The following is a 21,262-nucleotide window of genomic DNA, read 5'->3' as shown; positions in this document are numbered from 1 at the left end:
AAGAATAAGAACTACACTTAATCCATTGAATCACAATAGAGCTCTCTAACCCAATGTAAAGAGTTAGTTGGTCATTGCTCTACCAAAATAGAAAAGAAAGAAAGTGCAGAAAAGTAAAGATGAAGATTAAAACTAAAATTGAAACTTCAAAATTCATAAACGAAAAGTACAAAATAGAATTAAACTATTACTAAGAAAAAGAAAAGAAAAGAAAAGGAAGAAGAGTGGTTGAGGGGAGGGGTCCGAAGACCCACTCCCCTTGGAATGTGCCAATTCACAGAAGTTCGAATTAGTCTTCACTCTCTCCCCCTTCCTTCAATTCTCCCCTATCTAGAATGACTTGAATGTAAAAACTAAGGCCTTTATACAGGCTCTCCTAAATTACAAAATGAAATTAAAAGCAAATTACACTTAAATGAAAATTCCTATTCTAGATGCTTCTTGTGGTCTTGATTGGTTGACAATTGTGGGCTTGCTTGCTTGGGCTTTGAAGTGGACTTGAGAGAGAAGTGAGTAAAGTTGAGGTCCAGGTGCCAATGCTAGTGCTACCGTTAGCCACACTAACGCTACAAGTGTGGTGTTAGTGCTGAAGTTAGTGTGGCTAACGTCACACTTGCTACCAGTTGGTGTTTTTGGGGGCATAAAAGATGCCTCTGGTTCGTGCTTCAATTTCATGCCCACTATAGAGTATTATATATCGTTGGAAAGCTCTGAATGTCAGCTTTCTAACACAACTGGAATCACCTCAATTTGACCTCTGTAGTTCAAGTTATGCTTCTTTGAAGTGGACATGGTCGCTGGCATCGTCGCTAGCGTTAATGAAAAAGTTGAGTGCCAATAATGCTAGCGACCAGGGCTTCATTATTGCCAGTTTCTGAAGCTCAAACTTAGTGTCCACCCCATACTATTATATATTGTTGGAAAGCTCTGGATGTCTAGTTTCCAACGCCTTTGAAAGCGCATCATTTGGAGCCCTACAACTCGAGTTACACTTCTTGGAAGGTGAAGAGGTCAGTTGGCCTTAATACAGGTTGATACCATGTTCATCACTACACTTTCGGGGCAGGTTTTCTCCCTCAAATTTAGTGTCAACCATGTAGTGCCATCTATTCTTGGAAATCTCTGGAATCCTACTTTCCAATGCCACTGGAATCACTTCATTTGGAGCTTTGTGGCTCAAGTTATGCGTGTTTGAAGAAGGCATGGTCAGGCTGCCAGGTGGGACTTTTGCCCACGTTAACTACCACGTTAACTAAGTTAACGTGGGAGTTAACGTGGCTCATTGTGGCTTGTGTTGGCTCCTTCCAACGTTAGTGACAATGTTGAGTGTCACTAACGTTGGCCATCACCTTCTTTCATCCACGTTAGCTTCCACGTTAACTAAGTTAACGTGGAAGTTAACGTGGCTCATTGGGGATTGTGGGTTGCTTCCAACGTTAGTGACAATGTTTGGTGTCACTAACGTTGTCGACAACCTTGTTTCTTCATGTTAGCTTCCACGTTAACTAGGTTAATGTGGGAGTTAATGTGGCTTCTTGTGACTTAGCCAATGTTAGTGATAAAGTTGAATGTCACTAACGTTGGCGTCCCCTTTTCTTCTTAACGTTAGAGGCCACGTTAACTAAGTTAACGTGGCAACTAACGTGGCCACTTATGAGCTTGGTCCAACGTTAGTGATAATGTTAAGTGTCACTAACGTTGGCTCCATTTTCTTTCTTCAAAGTTAATGCCACTTCCTTCCTTCCACATTAGTGCCCACGTTAGTGTAACTAACGTGGCACTTCCTTCCTTCCACATTAGTGCCCACGTTAGTGTGACTAACGTAGCCATTAACGTGGCTCTTCTCTTCTTCTTTTGGCCTGAAATCAATCAAACAAAGTGCATCAAAGTCTTGCTCTTAATCATGGGATCATGCATCATCCAATTTATCATATAATTCATGCAAAATTCTCATGAAATCATGTAAAGTGCACAATGTATGCTTGAATCAAGATGTAAGTGAATATCTACCCAAAACTCGCTTATTTCCTAAGAAAATGCATGAAACTACCTTAAAAACAGTAAAGAAAAGGTCAGTGAAACTGACCAAAATGCCCTGGCATCACAACTTCACAACTTTAACATGCACTTTTCATGATTCTCTCCAGGGAGTGATTTTCTCCACCAAATCAACACGGTTATTCATTCCCAACATATATAGGATAAGAACACCAAAAGGAGAAAATATACAAAGAAAAATTCAAAACTAAGATGAGAAGATAAACAGATGAGTTGGAGTTATAAACTCCCAAAGTTAACAAACACTAAAGCTTACAATGAAAGCTTCACATATGAGACCGAGTTAGACTAATAGGCATATATAGATTGATATATCTACACCCATCATTTAGGAAGATATCACAAGTAACCAAATACTCATGGGAAAAGAGCAAAAACAATATGGGAAGAGGCCTGTTACAAATTACCAAATACCTACCACATATAGTTGATTTGACAATTCACAATAAAGCAAAAATAGAATTTCATCAGTCAAGTATACCTAACACTACAATTAACTTCAGTCCAATAGCAAAAAGAAAATTATATAAATATAATGAGCAAACACCCCAAGAAGAAAATTATTTCACAGAAACACCAAGACCTAGGAGAGAACCATTGATTTAAAAAAACAAGTAACAATCACCATGATTAAATTAGAAATCAAACAACTCAAAATTAAACGATGGATCCAAAAAATAGTAACAATTAACCAAAAAAAATTTGAAACTGGAGAACGAATCCAGAAAGAGATTGAAAAGGAGAAGAATGGAACCATAGGCCACATATACCTCTTGAACCGCGGTGGCAATATCTGCTATCAAAACAGAGAAATCAAGATGGAGAATGAGGTATGATTGATAGAGAGAGACAGAGGAACCTTGCGGAGAAGGAATAGACGCAACGAAGAGAACAACACCCTCATGGTGGGATCCAATGGAATCGCAGAGATACCCATACCTTCTCTGCACGTGTCTAAAACCTAGGAGAGAAGCAAAAACCTCAGCCGAAGGAGGGGGAACGGAGATGGTGCGACGGATGGAGTGAGGTTAGGGATGAAGAAAATGGGATGAGGTCGAAAGGTCTTTTAAGGATCCTAACTCAAAGTGATGAATTTGGTAACACAAAATTACTAAAACTCACATTATCTTAGTTTAATTACGTTTATGGTTAAATTGAAAGGATTATAATAAAAACTAAATTCTCCAACCAAGTATTTTTAGACTGATAGTAAAAAAAATATCAATCATTTTAGATATTTAATTTTTGAATTTTATGCAAATTTAATGTATTATAAAAAACAAATTGATATGATTTTTTTAAGAAATAAAAATCTGGTTCATCTATTAAAAGAGATACGTTTTAACTAACAAAAGAAAAAAAATTAATTGAGATCTGGATAAATTAACCAAATTATGTAAAGAGGTGCAAAGAAAAATTGATATATGACATTATAAGAATTTGCACTGATATCATCTGACTATTCTTTGTATAAAAAGATAAATAATTATTTTTTATTAATAAAATCATGATATTTTATTTTTATTGATATATTAACAATATAGTTTCTTTCAATTTATTTGGAAAAAACAATATCAGATTTAAAAAAGTAAATAATCAAGTTTTTTAATAAATTTTAATAATTTCAAAACCACATAATAAAGTAACTTTTTGAAATCAGATAAAAACAAAATCATATTACAAACTTTCTTTATCTTTTTTTTTTTGGAAAAAACAATATCAAATTAAAAAAAGTAAATAACTAAGTTTTTTAATAAAATTGAATATTTTCAAAACCAGATAGTGAAATAACTTTTTCATATCAAACAAAATAACTGTATTTAAAAAATCACTTTTTAAACTAAAAAAAAAGAATCAAAATAAAATATAAAAATATGAATCATCAAATTTATCCACTAAATATGAGGGTATCTTTTAAATGAGAACAACAATTATCTGCTTATAGAATATCCCATATTTATATAGACCATTTGATTATATTATATAAAAATCAAAGGTTAATATAAAAGAAGAATATTGAGAGACTCTAATAAATGCATAACATTTTAGTGCATAATTAAGTACTTTAAATCTCAATAGTCTAATACAAAATATTTCTTGATACAAAGAATTTGTATCAAATTTAAGAGTGAAATAATATTAAACAAGTGCAAGATTATTCTGCACTAAAATAAAATATTTAAAATATCAGACATCAAATTAGAATTGGACCTAAATATTAAAACTAAAATAATAATAAAAAAATAGAAGACAGAATGCACCAGGAAAAATTGATATATAAAATCTAGATAATCATGTTAATGTAATTATGATTGATGATATTTTTTCCTAATAGGTAATTATGAAATTATTTCTTAATAAATTTTTACCTTATTAACAATAGTATAATATAATAATTAATTTTAATAAATGAGAAATATTTTGATATGTATTGATATGTTTTATATTTATTTTAAAGTAAAAGATTATACTTGCCATTTTTAAAATACTATGTATTAAAATTTATTTATGTATATATATACAAATATACTCTACATTTATAAAATGTATGAATACTCTTCTTTCATAACATCTTTAATATTCATTTAATAGAATCTAATCGTCCATAAAAAATGGAGCATCTAGTGCACACAAAATGGTTGAAACGATTTTAGACATACCCCAAAGAAGATGTCCCTTTCTAAAGAAAACGTACACCAAAACAAAACTATAAATAACATAGATAAGATTAGAAAATATAACAAAAAACTACATTATATCTTATCAAAAACTTCCTTAAATACAATATTTTCAGTCCTGGTAGGATCAACTAATCCTTCATCACAAAGTAAAATCTTCAGACCATTTCTATTCCTAACTTGGGAAAGAGCTACATAAAGTTGACCGTGACAAAACACAGGACGACGCAAGAACAAACCGACTGTTGATAATGTTTGACCTTGGCTTTTGTTGATTGTCATCGCAAATGACAAAGAAATCGAGAATTGACGGCGTTGGAATTTAAACGGTATAACCGTATCACTGGGAATCATATTCATTCTGGTGATAAAAACTCTATCCCCAACATTGCTACCAGAAACAATATCCGCACCGATCACATTTCTCCCTAGATCTCGCACAACAAGTCGAGTCCCATTACACAAACCCCCAGCTGGGTCAATATTCCTCAACAAAATAATAGGCACGCCTATTTTCAACTTCAACGAATGATTAGGTAGACCAGAACACCTAATCTGATTCAAGAATTCAACATTTATCCAATCAATATCAACATTAGAATAGACATCACTACCACATATCGAATCATCACTGAGATAATTTTTCTCCTCACCGGGCAACAAATCAACTATATAATTGTTTATCTCTTCAACATTGTCGACAGTCGGAGCCAAAATTGCCCTATCCTGGAAGAAACTTGGATCACAAAAATTCTGAACCAAATTCGGATAGATTGTATTTACAATATCTTCTACTGGATTTTCCAAGACAGGCATGATTAGAGCAGAAGGAATATCAACAAAATTTATCATTGACCATTGTTCCACATCGACCTTCACCGATTTGAAGTATCCAATATGAAAACGACCTTAACTCCTGAGAAGTTGATTGTTCCAATCCCATTGTTAACCTTATATTTTTCGTTAAACAAAAAACTTCGCAATATTTCAAGAGGACAGAAGAATTTATCGAAGCCATGACAACATCAGCACGAGAACTTTTCGGAATAACCGGCAAGACCTGCCTGAAATCACCACCGAGAATGACCACCTTCCCACCAAAAGGTATACCTTTATTCCTATCAGAGACCGAAACTATTATATCACGTAACGTCCTATCGAGTGCTTCAAATGCTAATTTGTTAGTCATCGGTGCCTTATCCCAAATAATCAAATCGACCAATCGGACTACCTCGGCTTTTGCACTATCCTTCTTAATTCGACAAATAGTATCTTCATTCAGCTCAACAGGAATATTGAATATAGAATGCGCCGTCTTACCACCAGGTAACAGCAGAGAAGAAATACCATTAGAAGTAACGTTTATAACAATATTTTTCTCAGATTGCAATCTAGCCGACAAAACTCTGTATAAAAAGGTTTTTCCAGTGCCACCAAACCCGTACACAAAAAAGAATCCGTGCCTCTTATTCGAAACGCAATCAATAATTTTATCGTAGACCACCCTCTGTTCTTCATTTAACTTTAAGAGATTTGCATCGTGCTCACGAGTTAAAGAAACAGTATCATACTGCAACTCACGCAACAGCATCAAGTTGCTAAATTGAGAGACTAAAGAGGTATTTGGAACCGGCACGCCACCATTATTTCTCAATGATTTTCCATTACTCTGTAATAGTTTCTCAATCTCCAACAAATAAAATGTTTGCAACTCGTCCTGACTCATCGTTAGATCTACGTTTAATGATAATTAATAAATATTAGCACCATAATATCATTTCTGCACTGTCTGTGTACGTGTGTGCTTGCTTATCATATAATAAATTCATCATGAACAATATTCTTACCGGGATATTGCAGCTCATGTCTCCTGTGATAAAGAATATCATCTGACAAATAAGCCCAAGTTTGTTCCCAAACTGACAGAGGCCTTCCCATGGAACCAGATAGCAACAACATCACAAAAAGCATCCTTAGCTGTGCAGCGGACGCTACCTCTGTGACTTCCTTAATAGCAGAAACATACTCCTTATCATCTATCAAGAATCCCATGGCGGAACATGCCTCTTGAAATGTATCATAAGTAACACCATTCACAGTTCTTATACTTCAAAAACTGGTACAACTTCTCTGCACATTCAAAAGCATCCGCATATAGAAAAGTTCACCAAATGAGGGATGAGCGAAACTCAATCTTCCAATTAAGAATCCCCTCTGTCTCGGCTTCCACTCCCTACTGTTCGAACAATACACAAATTTGCCCGGATATTCAACATATGTTAAAGACTGACCATCCGGGAACCACCTGTTCGCTATCATCCAACCCGTCAACATCGTCAGCAAATCTTTGTTGCGCAAATAAACATGAGTAGTGATATCAGCATCATCGAATATGACATGTTGCTGGTTCGGTAAGTGAAAAGTCAACCTCTGTACTGACGGGCATCTATGATGAATATCATAAACAAAAATTCTCCACATGGATTCAAACGGTTTTAAATAACGACAATCATAATACTGCTTGATCTCATCAACCACCTGAGAAGATTCACCAACATGATATGTTTCTCCAACAGTTGCAGTCACCCGATCTGGACCCTTATTGATATACTTAAAAAGATACTTAATGATGTTTGACTTGTTACAGAACTCAAGATTGATGTGAGCTTGATATTTTATTAATAGTAGTGGATTATAAGGCACGACAAATCTGTTGTCAATATTCACATCGTTGATCTTCACTGTCCTACCCATATTACGACGTCTATATATCGGATAGCCATCTTCATCAAAGCTCGTTCGGTTAACGAATTTTTTCGGATAAAATTTTGAGCACTTACCATCTTTCATGCAAGGAGAACTCGGTCTAAGTCGACCGCAGGGACCATGGATCATGTACTAAGTGACGACATTATAAAGAGCTGGAAATTTGAGGGGATTAGGTAGCTCGGCACAGATGAATTCATTAACAATTTCAACACTTTGTAAGTTGCTTTCCCCGTTAAGCCAAAGTAACATGTGTGCATGTGGTAAACCTCTTTTTTGGAACTCAATAGTATACATACCTAAAAATAAAGAAACATCATTAAGAAGCCAGACAACTACATGTCCGAGCACAACAGACAGAAATTGAAATGCCAAGCGAGAAAACATACCTGCACTAAGTGGACCAAAAAATACACCTTCCTTGAGATCGCTAAGCAGGCATTTCAACTTAGCATGAAAGACACGGCAAGAGATATCAGCACGATCAACAATGGGAATTTGCTCTCGCTCTGTGAATCGCTGAAATTTAGGCCAATTTAGATTACACGTAATAGTGAGGAATAAATCTAGATAGCCAAAATGTTTACAAATTGCCATCGCATCCTGAGAACGGTTAAACATATAACGTCTACCACCAGTGAAGGAAGAAGGCAAGATAACTCGTGTCCCAATTGAAGAAGCTTCATCATCACCACAACGCATAGCCTCCTCTATTCCTTGAAGCACTTCTCCTCTAATTGTACTCTGTTTCATTCTAATCTCATACAACCTCTGGGACTCAATCATAGTGAAACATTCAACAATAAATTGTTGAAATAATCGCCTACACTTGTGAATAATTCCATCTTCTTGCTCCCTAATCTGCAGATGAAAACATATGAATTCCCTGAGAGGAACCCTTGTTCTCCTTCCAGGAACATATCCACCAACTTGACCACGATAAGGAATATTCAACCGGTAACCATCCTCGCCATATGGAAACAACAACGGATACTGTAAGGGCCAATACAGAGCATGAGTTTCATAGATACACTGCAACTGACCAGCAGTAGATTGAACAATAATGTCGCGACCATGATCCGACGAATCAAAATCTCCAACAATCAAAGCAGCAACTTTATCACAAGAGGGAGAATTGTAAGTTCTTTGATCAACCTTCCTATGCGAATACAACTTCAAAGAGAATATTTCAGATGGATGACACTGATAGAATTCTCTGACTCTTCGAAATGACTGTGCTATGACGTTATGAGTATCGATCATTTGCAATAACTCAGTTATCAATTCTCTATCTATCTCAGATGTTTGCCTAAAACAAATATACATTAACCACAAAAATATATTTAAAAACCACACAGAATACAATTATCATATATTTTGATACATCATTATTAGTCAAAAAATGGTTAATGACGCATTATAACCGGAATAAAACACAATATAACTATGCAATGACAGATATTAACCTATTTTTCAATGCAGATACCATTAAAACATCAGGGAAATAAAATAAAAAAACTAAACAACAGATTTTTAAACACACATACCGAAAGATTCCCTGCCTATGCATTATCTCATGCTGAGTGTCGTATATATATAATTGCGCAAATTTAGGCTTCTGACCAGGATATGGGAGAAAACTTCCAATCCGATGATAATTTTGACCAGTTATTATAAACTACCGTGGACCACTCCCATCATTCACTGAATCCAGTACCTTACCACCAAGAGACGTGAAGGCAAACATACTATTATAAGATCGAATATTTTTTTTGGAAATACAAACTCTTGCTATCATGTCCATTAATCAAATTATATAACAAATTTGGGGGCTTTCAGAGATAAGGTAACTGAATTTTCCCTTTTGAACATCAAACAGTAAAAATAGGACGATTAACTGTAGAGTCTCTTTCAACACGTTCTGATAACCAAAAACACGCCCCATAGATTGAACATTCGTAGTTAGGATCACCAACATCAAGACAACCTGGTAAAGATAAAGGCGAAAAAAACATGCATAACAATAAAAAAATTTCATCTCAATTAGATAGCATGAAATAGATTCAACATAAAATGAATAAATCATTAACTTACAAATATAATATATAATAAATACTTGACTCCTTTAAATTTTTTCAAAAAATATATCACAGAACACTACTTCTATTTAAGAAAGAGATCGTACCTTGTATCTCACTTTGCAAGAACAGAGGATGATCAATAACAGAACCAACTTGACTGAATAAATTTATCAAAGGATCATATATTTCTGATTGGTCTATATCATCCATTTTAATTTAAATTAACAGAAATTTGTGTAAATATATATTTCACAACCAAATATAAAAAAAATTATTATGAAATAAGAAATGAGTTAATTATTTAATAATTAGCATAAAAATTGAATATTAAAAATGTAATAAACTATAAAAATCAATCTGAATTAACATTGATATATTAAAAAACTAAATATAAATAAGGCCTAATGCACATTCAAGAACAGTTTGATTTTTTTTACGATAGAATAGACTTTGTTTCATTATTTTAATCACTCATACTAATTGTGTAAGTTCGAATCAAATAATCCAAATCACAATTAGAATCATTTTGTATTTTTTTAGACTTTAATGACTCTATTCTTCCATAGCATTTTCCAAAATTTTTAACCAACTCCCTTTTTTCTTGTTTATTTTAATTGAGTCTTCGCACCATTTTTTTTTCTTAATTGGCTGTCAAGGCTTTGTTTTTCTTTTAATTGAATCCATGCACTATATTTTTTGTTGTAAATACATCCTCGTACAATTGAGCAAATCAATATCAAGAGTGGTCTAATTAAAAAAAAGGAATTTTTCTGAGGGACAGAATTGAAAGAAAAAAATATTATATGCACCTAATAGAAAATTTCAAAAACTTAGAAGACCGACAGAGTAATTAAATTTTTTTCTTAATATGTAATTATTGATTATGACACTAAATTAAAAAAATTTCAACAAATACCCATCGTGTATTATATAGCTAGAAAAGTTAATTCATCAACTAATTACGTGAATCTAACCACATAACCCAAAAACTTTTCATGTTGTCCAAGGCAAGAATAAACCATAATTAAACAGTTGAATAACCTCTAGTACTTGTGTATCTTTGAAATAACTATATAAATTAAACCTATCTAGTGATCCAAATGATTCTATAAACAAATTTATCATCGGATTAATTATATCAACCATATGCGGCAATTGGTCAGGGTTACGCTAGATAATTTAACTACCTTAAGTAATTGTTCGCTTTGGATCAAGTATTAACTATTTTAATCACTTTCAGCCATGTAAAAAAACAGGAACAAAACAAGTTCACGATCATGTTACGTAATTTAATAACAACTTATCATAATTTAGGATTATTATAATTATTTTGAATGATATTTAGAATAATTATATCATTTTTTATTTTACAAATATTAATTGAGATGTCAAATTAAAAAAATATCAAGTACAGAAGAGTCTCCTAATATGTTTAATTAGGAATTGTATGAGTTACTAATAGTTAAAGTAAACCTTTTAGGCATAAGACTGCAAAAAAAAAAACAATACTAAATCAACAAATGAATGTGTTATTACATATAAACAAAAAGAACTTAAAATATAATTTAACAATAACAAAATTGGACACGGATAGAATACTTAAAAATATTATTGTACCTGACAAAATAAAATTTGAACTTTGATAAACATTCTAGGACACTTCAACTAAATTTTCTAAAAGATAAAAATGATCAGAAACATTAGAAACATATAAAATAAACAGATAAATTATTAGAAACATAAAGATTAACCACAAAAATATAGGCAGAGCAACAAAAATTACCCGAATAATCATTCAAAGACACAACAGGCATCGAGGAATGGAGGACCTCTAAAAGATTAGAAAAGGAACAAAAATTACAAAGGCTCCCATGGATATAAAATCATTAAAAATTCGACCAAAACACTAAAAATATCACAAAAGTCAAATCAATACCGACCTTTTGCGTTTTGATGGTGACTTTATGTTCGCTTTCTTTTCAAAGAATTTCTCCTATATTCTCTACCACGAACAGAATTCTGAGACATCTTTGTTACGCGTACTAAATAAAACAAGAGTTTGAAACATAAACCACAAAAGCTACCCTTAATTCATTGCCAAAAAGGCATCCACATTGTTAAGTACCCATAGGAAAACAGGTATTTAAAAAAAGGGGGTCGCTGGGAAAATAATTTGTAAATCTATTCCCCGACAAATTTTATTTCTTTTTTGGGGGGAGTAACTGTTGAAGTTAAGTGGTGCACGAAAATGTGATCATCAACAATGGCGCCAATAGACTTGGTGCTCTCAAACGTGAATCACACTTTGTCACAATTCCGCACAATTAACCAGCAAGTGCACTGGGTCATCCAAGTAATACCTTACGTGAGTAAGGGTCGATCCCACGGAGATTGTCGGCTTGAAGCAAGCTATGGTCACCTTGTAAATCTCAGTCAGGCGGATTAAAATGGTTATGGAGTTTGATAATTAAAATATAAATGAACATAAAATAAAGATAGAGATACTTATGTAAATCATTGGAGGAAATTTCAGATAATTGTATGAAAATGCTTTGTCCCTTTTGAATCTCTGCTTTCCTACTGCCTTCATCCAATCCTTCATACTCCTTTCCATGGCAAGCTGTATGTTCGGGTTTCACCGGCGTCAATGGCTACCTCCCGTCCTCTCAATGAAAATGGTCCAAATGCGCTGTTATCGCATGGCTAATCATCTGTCAGTTCTCGCTCATGTTGGAATAGAATCCAGTGATCTTTTTGCGTCTGTCACTACGCCCGACACTCGCGAATTTGAAGCTCGTCACAATCATCCCTTCCCAGATCCTACTCGGAATACCACATACAAGGTTTAGACTTTCTGAATCTCAGGAATAGCCGCCATTAATTCTAGCTTATACTACAAAGACTCCAATCTTTCGGAATGGAGGTCAAGAGATACACGCTCAATCTTAAGTAGAACGGAAGTGGTTGTCAGTCACGCGTTCATAGGTGAGAATGATGATGAGTGTCACGAATCATCACATTCATCAGGTTGAGGTGTGAGTGGATATCTTAGAATAAGAATAAGCATGAATTGAATAGAAGAACAATAGTAATTGCATTAATACTCGAGGAACAGCAGAGCTCCACACCTTAATCTATGGTGTGTAGAAACTCTACCATTGAAAATACATAAGTGATGAAGGTAGGCATGGCCGCGAGGCCAGCACCCAAAATATGATCAAGAGATCAAAAGATGATCAAAGATTCTCGAATGAAAATACAATAGTAAAAGGTCCTATTTATAATGAAACTAGCTACTAGGGTTTACAGAAATAGGTAAATGATGCAGAAATCCACTTCCGGGCCCACTTGGTGTGTGCTTGGGCTGAGCATTGAGCTTTACACATGTATAGGTCTTCCTTGGAGTTAAACGCCAGCTTTGGTGCCAGTTTGGGCGTTTAACTCCAGCTTTTATGCCAGTTCTGGCGTTTTGACTTCAGAATAGGGCAGAGAAGGAGCGTTTGAACGCCAGTTTGCATCGTCAAAACTCGAGCAAAGTATAGACTATTATATATTTCTGGAAAGCCCTGGATGTCTACTTTCCAACGCATTTAAGAGCGCATCATTTGAAGTTTTGTAGCTCTAGAAAATCCACTTCGAGTGCAGGGAGGTCAGAATCCAACAGCATCAACAGTCTTTTGTCAGCCTCTAAATCAGATTTTTGCTCAGATCCCTCAATTTCAGCCAGAAAATACCTGAAATCACAGAAAAACACACAAACTCATAGTAAAGTCCAGAAACATGAATTTTTCATAAAAACTAATAAAAACATCCCAAAAAGTAGCTAGATCCTACTAAAAACTACCTGAAAACAATGCCAAATAGCGTATAAATTATCCGCTCATCACAACACCAAACTTAAATTATTACTTGTCTCTAAGCAACTGAAAACAAAATAGGATAAAAAGAAGAGAATATACAATGAATCCCACAATATCAATGAAACTTAGTCCCAATTAGATGAGCGGGGCTTGTAGGTTTTTGCTTCTGAACAGTTTTGGCATCTCACTTTTTCCTTTGAAGTTTATAATGATTGGCATCTATAGGAACTCAGAATTTTAGATAGTGTTATTGATTCTCCTAGTTAAGTATGTTGATTCTTGAACACAGCTATTTTATGAGTCTTGGCCGTGACCTTAAACACTTTGTTTTTCAGTATTACCACCGGATACATAAATGCCACAGACACATAACTGGGTGAACCTTTTCAGATTATGACTCAGCTTTGCTAAAGTCCCCAGTTAGAGGTGTCCAGAGTTCTTAAGCACACTCTTTTGCTTTGGATCACGACTTTAACCACTCAGTCTCAAGCTTTTCACTTGGACCTTCATGACACAAGCACATGGTTAGGGACAACTTGATTTAGCCGCTTAGGCCTGGATTTTATTTCCTTGGGCCCTCCTATCCATTAATGCTCAAAGCCTTGGATCCTTTTTACCCTTGCCTTTTGGTTTAAAGGGCTATTGGCTTTTTCTGCTTGCTTTTTCTTTTTCTTTTCTCTCCTTTTTTTTGTAAATTTTTTTTTATTTTTTTTTCGCAAGCTTTCTCATTCACTACTTTTTCTTGTTTCAAGAATCAACTTCATGATTTTTCAGATTATCAATAACATTTCACTTTGTTCCTCATTCTTTCAAGATCCAACAATGTTAACATTCATAAACAACAAGATAAAAAATATGCACTATTCAAACATTCATTCAGAGAACAAAAAGTATTGCCACCACATCAACATAATTAAACTAATTTCAAGATAAAAATTGAAATCCAAGTACTTCTTGTTCTTTTGTAATTAAGCACATTTTTTGTGTAAGAGAGGTGAAGGATTCATGGAGTTATTCATAGCTTTAAGACATAGACACTAGACACTAATGATCATGTAGTGAAGACACAAACATAGATAGATCATACAACATAAAACAGAAAAATAAATAGAGTGCTCTTGAAAATCCTATGGAGTGCTTTTGAGCTCCTTTATGTCTCTTCCTTGCCTCTGTTGCTTCATCCCTAGTGATTTTGGTGCTCCTATCCTTAGTTGCTCCCAATAGTTATGTGAAGAAAAATGTATCCCCTGAGGTATCTCAGGGATTTCTTGATGATGGAATTCCTCATGCTCTTGTTGAGCTTCATGAGTGGACTCTCTTGATGTGCAGTCAAGTGCTCTACTACTGAGTTATGGACCCTTGAGATAAATCTCTCCATCTCTCATGACTCGGAAGTGGAAGCTTTTGTCTTCCCTTTCCTCTTTCTAGAGGTTTCTCCGGCCTTAGGTGCCATAAATGGTTATGGAAAAACAAAAAGCAATGCTTTTACCACACCAAACTTAAAAGGTTTGCTCATCCTCAAGCAAAAGAAGAAGGAAAGAATGGGAAGAAGAAGAGAATGGAGGAGATGGAGGGAGAGAGTGACAGGTGGGGGAGTGGAGATCCTGTGGGGTCCACAGATCCTGAAGGGCCAAGGAATTCTTCATCCCTGCTCCAATTGGGCGTTCACAACGCCTTAGAGTGCAATTCTAGCGTTTAAACACTAGTTTGCTGCCCTGTTCTGGCGTTTAAACGCCAGCTTTCCTTCCTGTTCTGGCATCTAAATGCCAGTTTGTTGCCCTATTCTGGCATTTAAACGTGAGTCTGGTGCCATATTCTGGCGTTTAAATGCCCAGAAAGGTGTCAGATTCGGCGTTTAAACGCCCATTTTGCTACCCTTACTGGCGTTTAAACGCCAATAAGTCTTTCCTCCAGGGTGTGCTGTTTTCAATGCTATTTTTGATTTTTTCCTTTATTTTTGCAATTGTCTTTGTGACTTCACATGATCATCAACCTAAAAGAAAACAAAATAATATAGATAAAATTAAAATAAAATTAATTTGCCTCCCAATAAGCGCTTCTTTAATGTCAATAGCTTGACAGTGAGCTCTCATGGAGCCTCACAGATGATCAGAGTATGGTTGAGATCTCTCAACACCGAACTTAGAGTTTGGTTGTGGCCTCCCAACACCAAAATTAGAGTTTGAATGTGGGGGCTCTGTTTGACTCTGTATTGGGAGAAGCTCTTCATGCTTACTCTCCATGGTTACAGATGGAGAACCTTGAGTCTTTACTACAAGGCATTCTTCATTCACATGAAGGATCAACTCTCCTCTGTCAACATCAATCATAGCTCTTACTGTGGCTAGGAAGGGTCTTCCAAGGATGATGGATTCATCCTCGTCCTTCCTAGTGTCTGTGATTATGAAATCATCAGGGAAGTAAAGGCCTTTAACCTTTACTAGCACGTCCTCTACTAGTCCATAAGCCTTTTTCATAGAGTTGTCTGCCAGCTCTAGTGAGAATTTTGCAACATGTACCTCAAAGATTTCTAGTTTCTCCATTACAGAGAGTGACAGCATGTTTATCCCTAACCCCAAGTCACACAGAGCTTTTTCAAAGGTCATGGTGCCTATGGTATAGGGTATTAAGAATTTACCAGGATCCTATTTCTTTTGAGGTAAATTTTGCTGAACCAAGTATTCACTTTATTGGTGAGCAAGGGAGGTTCACCTTCCCAAGTCTCATAACCAAATAATTTGGCATTCAACTTCATGATTGCTCCTAAATATTGGGCAACTTGCCCTTCAACGATGTCTTCATCCTCTTCAGAAGATGAATAATCATCAGAGCTCATGAATGGTAAAAAGAAGTCCAATAGAATCTCTATGGTCTCTGTATGAGCCTCAGATTCCTTTGGTTCCTCATTAGGGCACTCCTTACTGAATGGTGGACGTTCCTTAAGGTCTTCCTCATTGGAGTTTTTGTCCTCCTCCTCCTTCAAGGTTTCGGCCATTTTGATTACATCAATGGCCTTGCACTCTCCTTTGGGATTCTCTTCTGTATTGCTTGGGAGAGTGCTAGGAGGAGTTTTAGTAACCCTTTTACTCAGCTGGCCCACTTGTGCCTCCAAATTTCTAATGGAGGATCTTGTTTCAGTCATGAAACTAAGAGTGGCCTTAGATAGATCAGAGACTATGTTTGCTAAGTTAGAAAGATTCTGCTCAGAATGCTCTGTCTGTTGCTGAGATGATGATGGGAAAGGTTTGCTATTGCTAAACCTGTTTCTTCCACCATTGTTATTATTGAAGCCTTGCTTCTGTTGATCCTTCCATGAAAAATTTGGATGATTTTTCCATGAAGGATTATAGGTGTTGCCAAAGGCTTCACCTATGTAATTTATCTCTGCCATTGCAAGGTTTTCAGGATCATAAGCTTCTTCTTCAGAAGATGCTTCTTTAGTACTGTTGGATGCATTTTGCAATCCATTCAGACTCTGAGAGATCATATTGACTTGTTAGGTCAATATTTTGTTCTGAGCTAGTATGGCATTCAGAGCATCAATTTCAAGAACTCCTCTCTTTTGAGGCGTTCCATTACTCACAGGATTCCTATCAGAGGTATACATGAACTGGTTATTTGCAACCATTTCAATAAGTTCCTGAGCTTCTGCAGGCATTTTCTTTAGGTGAATGGATCCACCTGTAGAGTGGTCTAGTGACATCTTGGAAAATTCAGACAGACCATCATATAATATATCTAATGTGGTCCATTCTGAAAGCATGTCAAAAGGACACTTTTTGGTCAGTTGCTTGTATCTTTCCCAAGCTTCATAGAGGGATTCACCATCTTTTTGTCTGAAGGTCTGAACATCCACTCTAAGCTTGCTCAACTTCTGAGGAGGAAAGAACTTGGCCAAGAAGGCCGTGACCGCGCACCACTTATACCATGAAGACTCCAATCTTTTGGAATGGAGGCCAAGAGATACACGCTCAATCTTAAGTAAAACGGAAGTGGTTGTCAGTCACGCGTTCATAGGTGAGAATGATGATGAGTGTCACAGATCATCACATTCATCAGGTTGAGGTGTGAGTGGATATCTTAGAATAATAATAAGCATGAATTGAATAGAAGAACAATAGTAATTGCATTAATACTCGAGGAACAGCAGAGCTCCACACCTTAATCTATGGTGTGTAGAAACTCCACCATTGAAAATACATAAGTGATGAAGGTAGGCATGGCCGCGAGGCCAGCCCCCAAAATGTGATCAAGAGATCAAAAGATGATCAAAAGATTCTCGGATGAAAATACAATAGTAAAAGATCCTATTTATAATGAAACTAGCTACTAGGGTTTACAGAAATAGGTAAATGATGCAGAAATCCACTTCCGGGCCCACTTGGTGTGTGCTTTGGCTGAGCATTGAGCTTTACACGTGTAGAGGTCTTCCTTAGAGTTAAACGCCAGGTTTTGTGCCAGTTTGGGCGTTTAACTCCAGCTTTTATGCCAGTTCTGGCGTTTTGACTTCGAAGGGGCGTTTGAATGCCAGTTTGCATCGTCAAAACCCAAGCAAAGTATGGATTATTATATATTTCTGGAAAGCCCTAGATGTCTACTTTCCAACTCAATTGAGAGCGTGCCATTTGGAGTTTTGTAGCTCTAGAAAATCCACTTCGAGTGCAGGGAGGTCAGAATCCAACAACATCAGCAGTCCTTTGTCAGCCTCTGAATTAGATTTTTGCTCAGGTCCCTCAATTTCAGCTAGAAAATACGTGAAATCACAGAAAAACACAAAAAGTCATAGTAAAGTCTAGAAATATGAATTTTGCATAAAAACTAATAAAAACATCCCAAAAAGTAGCTAGATCCTACTAAAAACTATCTAAAAACAATGCCAAAAAGCGTATAAATTATCCATTCATCATTAAGTTTATCAAAGCTAAACACACCAAGAAAGAACTTACATAACCATACAAAGCTTTGATAAGGGAGAAAGGAAAAAATAAAGTATTCTAATCAATACCAATAACTAATTGACATGAAAAGATAAAGTTGTACAACAATAAACAAATAAAAAATAAAAATTGCTGCATTTCATGAAAATATTGATAGTGATATGAACAATTATATATGGCTATCTCTCCTATGATAAGGATGATTCCAACATCTGACTACATATCCTAGTATGTAACCTAAACAGGCTAGAACATTGAAAATGTGTCCAATCCCTAGCAAAGTCACTATTACAAAAGAAGGGGTTGAGAATAGACATACTTGACACATAACTGGACCCAACACAAAAGGAAATCCCCTATATCTGACAATTCTATTTGTTGGACACAATCCAAAAAAGTCAAACCAAAATAGCATCCAACCAGCATGATTACATTTGGATCTATTTGGAATCACAAGCCTTCTTAAACACTTATAAATATATTATATAAAATACTTACACCTACACATAGCAGCTCAATTCCACACCTTCAATCACACCCTATTAACCTTGGCAACCTTGGACCCACGCCCATCTGCAACAGTAGCCGCCTCTTCAAATTGGGGATTCAAATTCCTCTTGCCCTTGGAGGTGACAACATCATTTTCATGAGTAAGCTTTTCTTCATATTGGCAACGTGCATGGAGAACGTGGGACAGCACCTCCTATGACAAACAAAATAACAAAACCTATGAAACTCACTCAAGGTTGTAAAATCCATTTAGAAATAGCACATATAGGAAGCAGAAAAAAATTTTATATAACAGAACCTGAGTTTCCTTTTCTGGTGAGCTAAGCAATATATCCAGTTCAACGGAAAGATCATCACTAACAGTATCATTACTGGGTGTTTTCTCATCTTTCCCATCTTCACCATTGACTAAGGCAGCAAACTCAGTCCCTCTAGAAACAGCAGACTGTTTTTCAGCCAGAAAATCTATAAGAACTGGTGATTTAAATAAAATCCCACAACACTCACCAGCAACTTTTTCACTTTTGATACAAGTCTTTGATGACTCCTCCTTAATACCAATATCCCCTTTTCCACACGAAACAGATTTGTATAAATCAGGATCCTATTCACATGGCATAAGAGTTTAAAGATACATTACACCATAAGAAAAATTTACCACAGCAGAATAAAAAAAGAAGGAACAAAACATGAATTTACACAATCTAAGGATAATTATATGTATATGTAACCGTTTTGGAGTAGACTCATCATCAGCATCATAATTGGGAAGTTCAAACATGGCAATAATGGTGGGATCATCACATATTCTCCTAACTCGGAAAGTGCCATAAAATGTATCATGTGGGACACCTTTGGTATCAACCTTCAGCAGTAACTTCTTTCCAATGAGCCCTTGGAATATGGGAGGATAAGTATCCCCACATACAAGCTATTTTGAAAGAATAGACCATAAGGAATACAGAGTTTAAATAACACATATCACATCCTATAAAGTGAACAACACACAAAAGAAAACTAAGAACATACACTTGCATCTCTTTGAACCTCAGTAAACAAGTCAGCACATGATTTCTTAAGCAAATAAGATGCCTCACGATCAAAGAGGAGGAAAATACCCTCCCCACTATGATCATCAACTGTTATTTTAAGTTTAAATCTACAGAGAGGAAAAAAATGAACACAATGATTCAGAAAAAATAATACCAAGAAATATTATTTTTACAAACAATCCATAAGACAAAATGAAAATACATTTTGAACAAAATTTTTGACCTTGGAGTGACATTAGTTATATGCTTCAAACAGAAATCATAGTAATATGCACCATTTTGAGGATAGATACCCTTTTGACACACACAAGCAGAATACCACCAACCTCCATCTTCAACAATACATTGGATTGTACCAAAAATGATAAAAGAACCCTCCTATCCAAATGGCATTTTAGAATTTGTTAATAATATGAATGAAAAAACAGATCTGGAAATTTTTGTTTGCTTTTCTTTTTCAGTTCATTTGTGTATAAAATAAACATAGACACAACTACCTCAAAGGAAGATAACCTCATTGTTGAAGCTCTTCAATAGTGCATTTTCTAGTTAAACGCATTAAATCATCTTCCAAGGAGACAATTTACCCTCATTTGCAATAAACAGTGGCTGGGTACCATTGACACCTTGCTCAACCATACTAAAAAAAATTATCCAAATACTTGTACTTGTTACCTCAGATTAGTTGTAAATAAACAATATAATAAAAATCAACAAAATAAACCATGCTAACCTCTGCCTGAACTCAACAACTTCGGAGAGATCAGGATTAAATAATATTTGAGTGGCATACATGACATTTTGAAGGCCTACTTGACCTACACAGCAACACAGAAAGAGTCTAGCAAAGTTTATTGGAGACAACACCTAGAGTAGTAATGAGATGTATAGAAAATAAACAATGTACCCCTAAAGAACTTGACTTTTGCAAGTTGAATGACTACAACAGGCTGCTCCACATAGCCAGAGGCAAGAAAATGATTTACTTGATTAACATAGTCCCCAAACAATGCACATCTCGCTGTAAGACTAAAACTCAAAACATGACAAAGAATGAAACAGAAAATAAGGGAAAAATATGATTAAAACATAAAGAGAAACCAGGAAAGATGACTCAATCAACATACTCTTTTGAAGTTAATTCCAGCACAATCATTTTCACAAATTTTTCCTCTTTTGCATATTCTTTCTCTTCTTCGACTGAAGTTAAAAGACCAATGACATCTATTCCAAATAAACACAACCTATTAAATATTCAAAGCATTTGTTAAAAAACTTCAATAACAGCAGACAAAGAAGATAGACACACCAACTAAAAAA

At 35.3% G+C, this 21,262-nt stretch overlaps 1 long non-coding RNA gene and 1 other non-coding gene across 3 annotated transcripts; one reads left to right on the top strand and one right to left on the bottom strand.

Moving 5' to 3' along the window:
* The first annotated feature begins 17,200 nt into the window (after positions 1–17,200).
* On the top strand, positions 17,201–17,308 carry LOC127747972 (small nucleolar RNA R71). Its single transcript, XR_008009916.1, has one exon. It is a non-coding gene; the product is annotated as a small nucleolar RNA R71 (small nucleolar RNA).
* A 266-nt stretch (positions 17,309–17,574) lies between these two features.
* LOC107489340 (uncharacterized) lies at positions 17,575–20,762 on the bottom strand. 2 transcript variants are annotated; one of them, XR_008009590.1, is made up of 9 exons: positions 20,676–20,762; positions 20,440–20,582; positions 20,166–20,320; positions 19,920–20,049; positions 19,622–19,821; positions 19,398–19,494; positions 19,189–19,321; positions 18,879–19,083; positions 17,575–18,186 (listed from the first exon to the last, which is right to left on the bottom strand). It is a non-coding gene; the product is annotated as an uncharacterized LOC107489340 (long non-coding RNA). The 2 variants fall into 2 exon arrangements; XR_008009589.1 differs by having other exon boundaries at positions 19,398–19,821.
* Positions 20,763–21,262: the final 500 nt, after the last annotated feature.

This window comes from Arachis duranensis, chromosome 5 (genome assembly GCF_000817695.3).
Source record: "Arachis duranensis cultivar V14167 chromosome 5, aradu.V14167.gnm2.J7QH, whole genome shotgun sequence".
Taxonomy (NCBI): domain Eukaryota; kingdom Viridiplantae; phylum Streptophyta; class Magnoliopsida; order Fabales; family Fabaceae; genus Arachis; species Arachis duranensis.
Note: the sequence above shows the minus strand (reverse complement) of the source record. Positions and strands in the feature narration are given on the sequence as shown.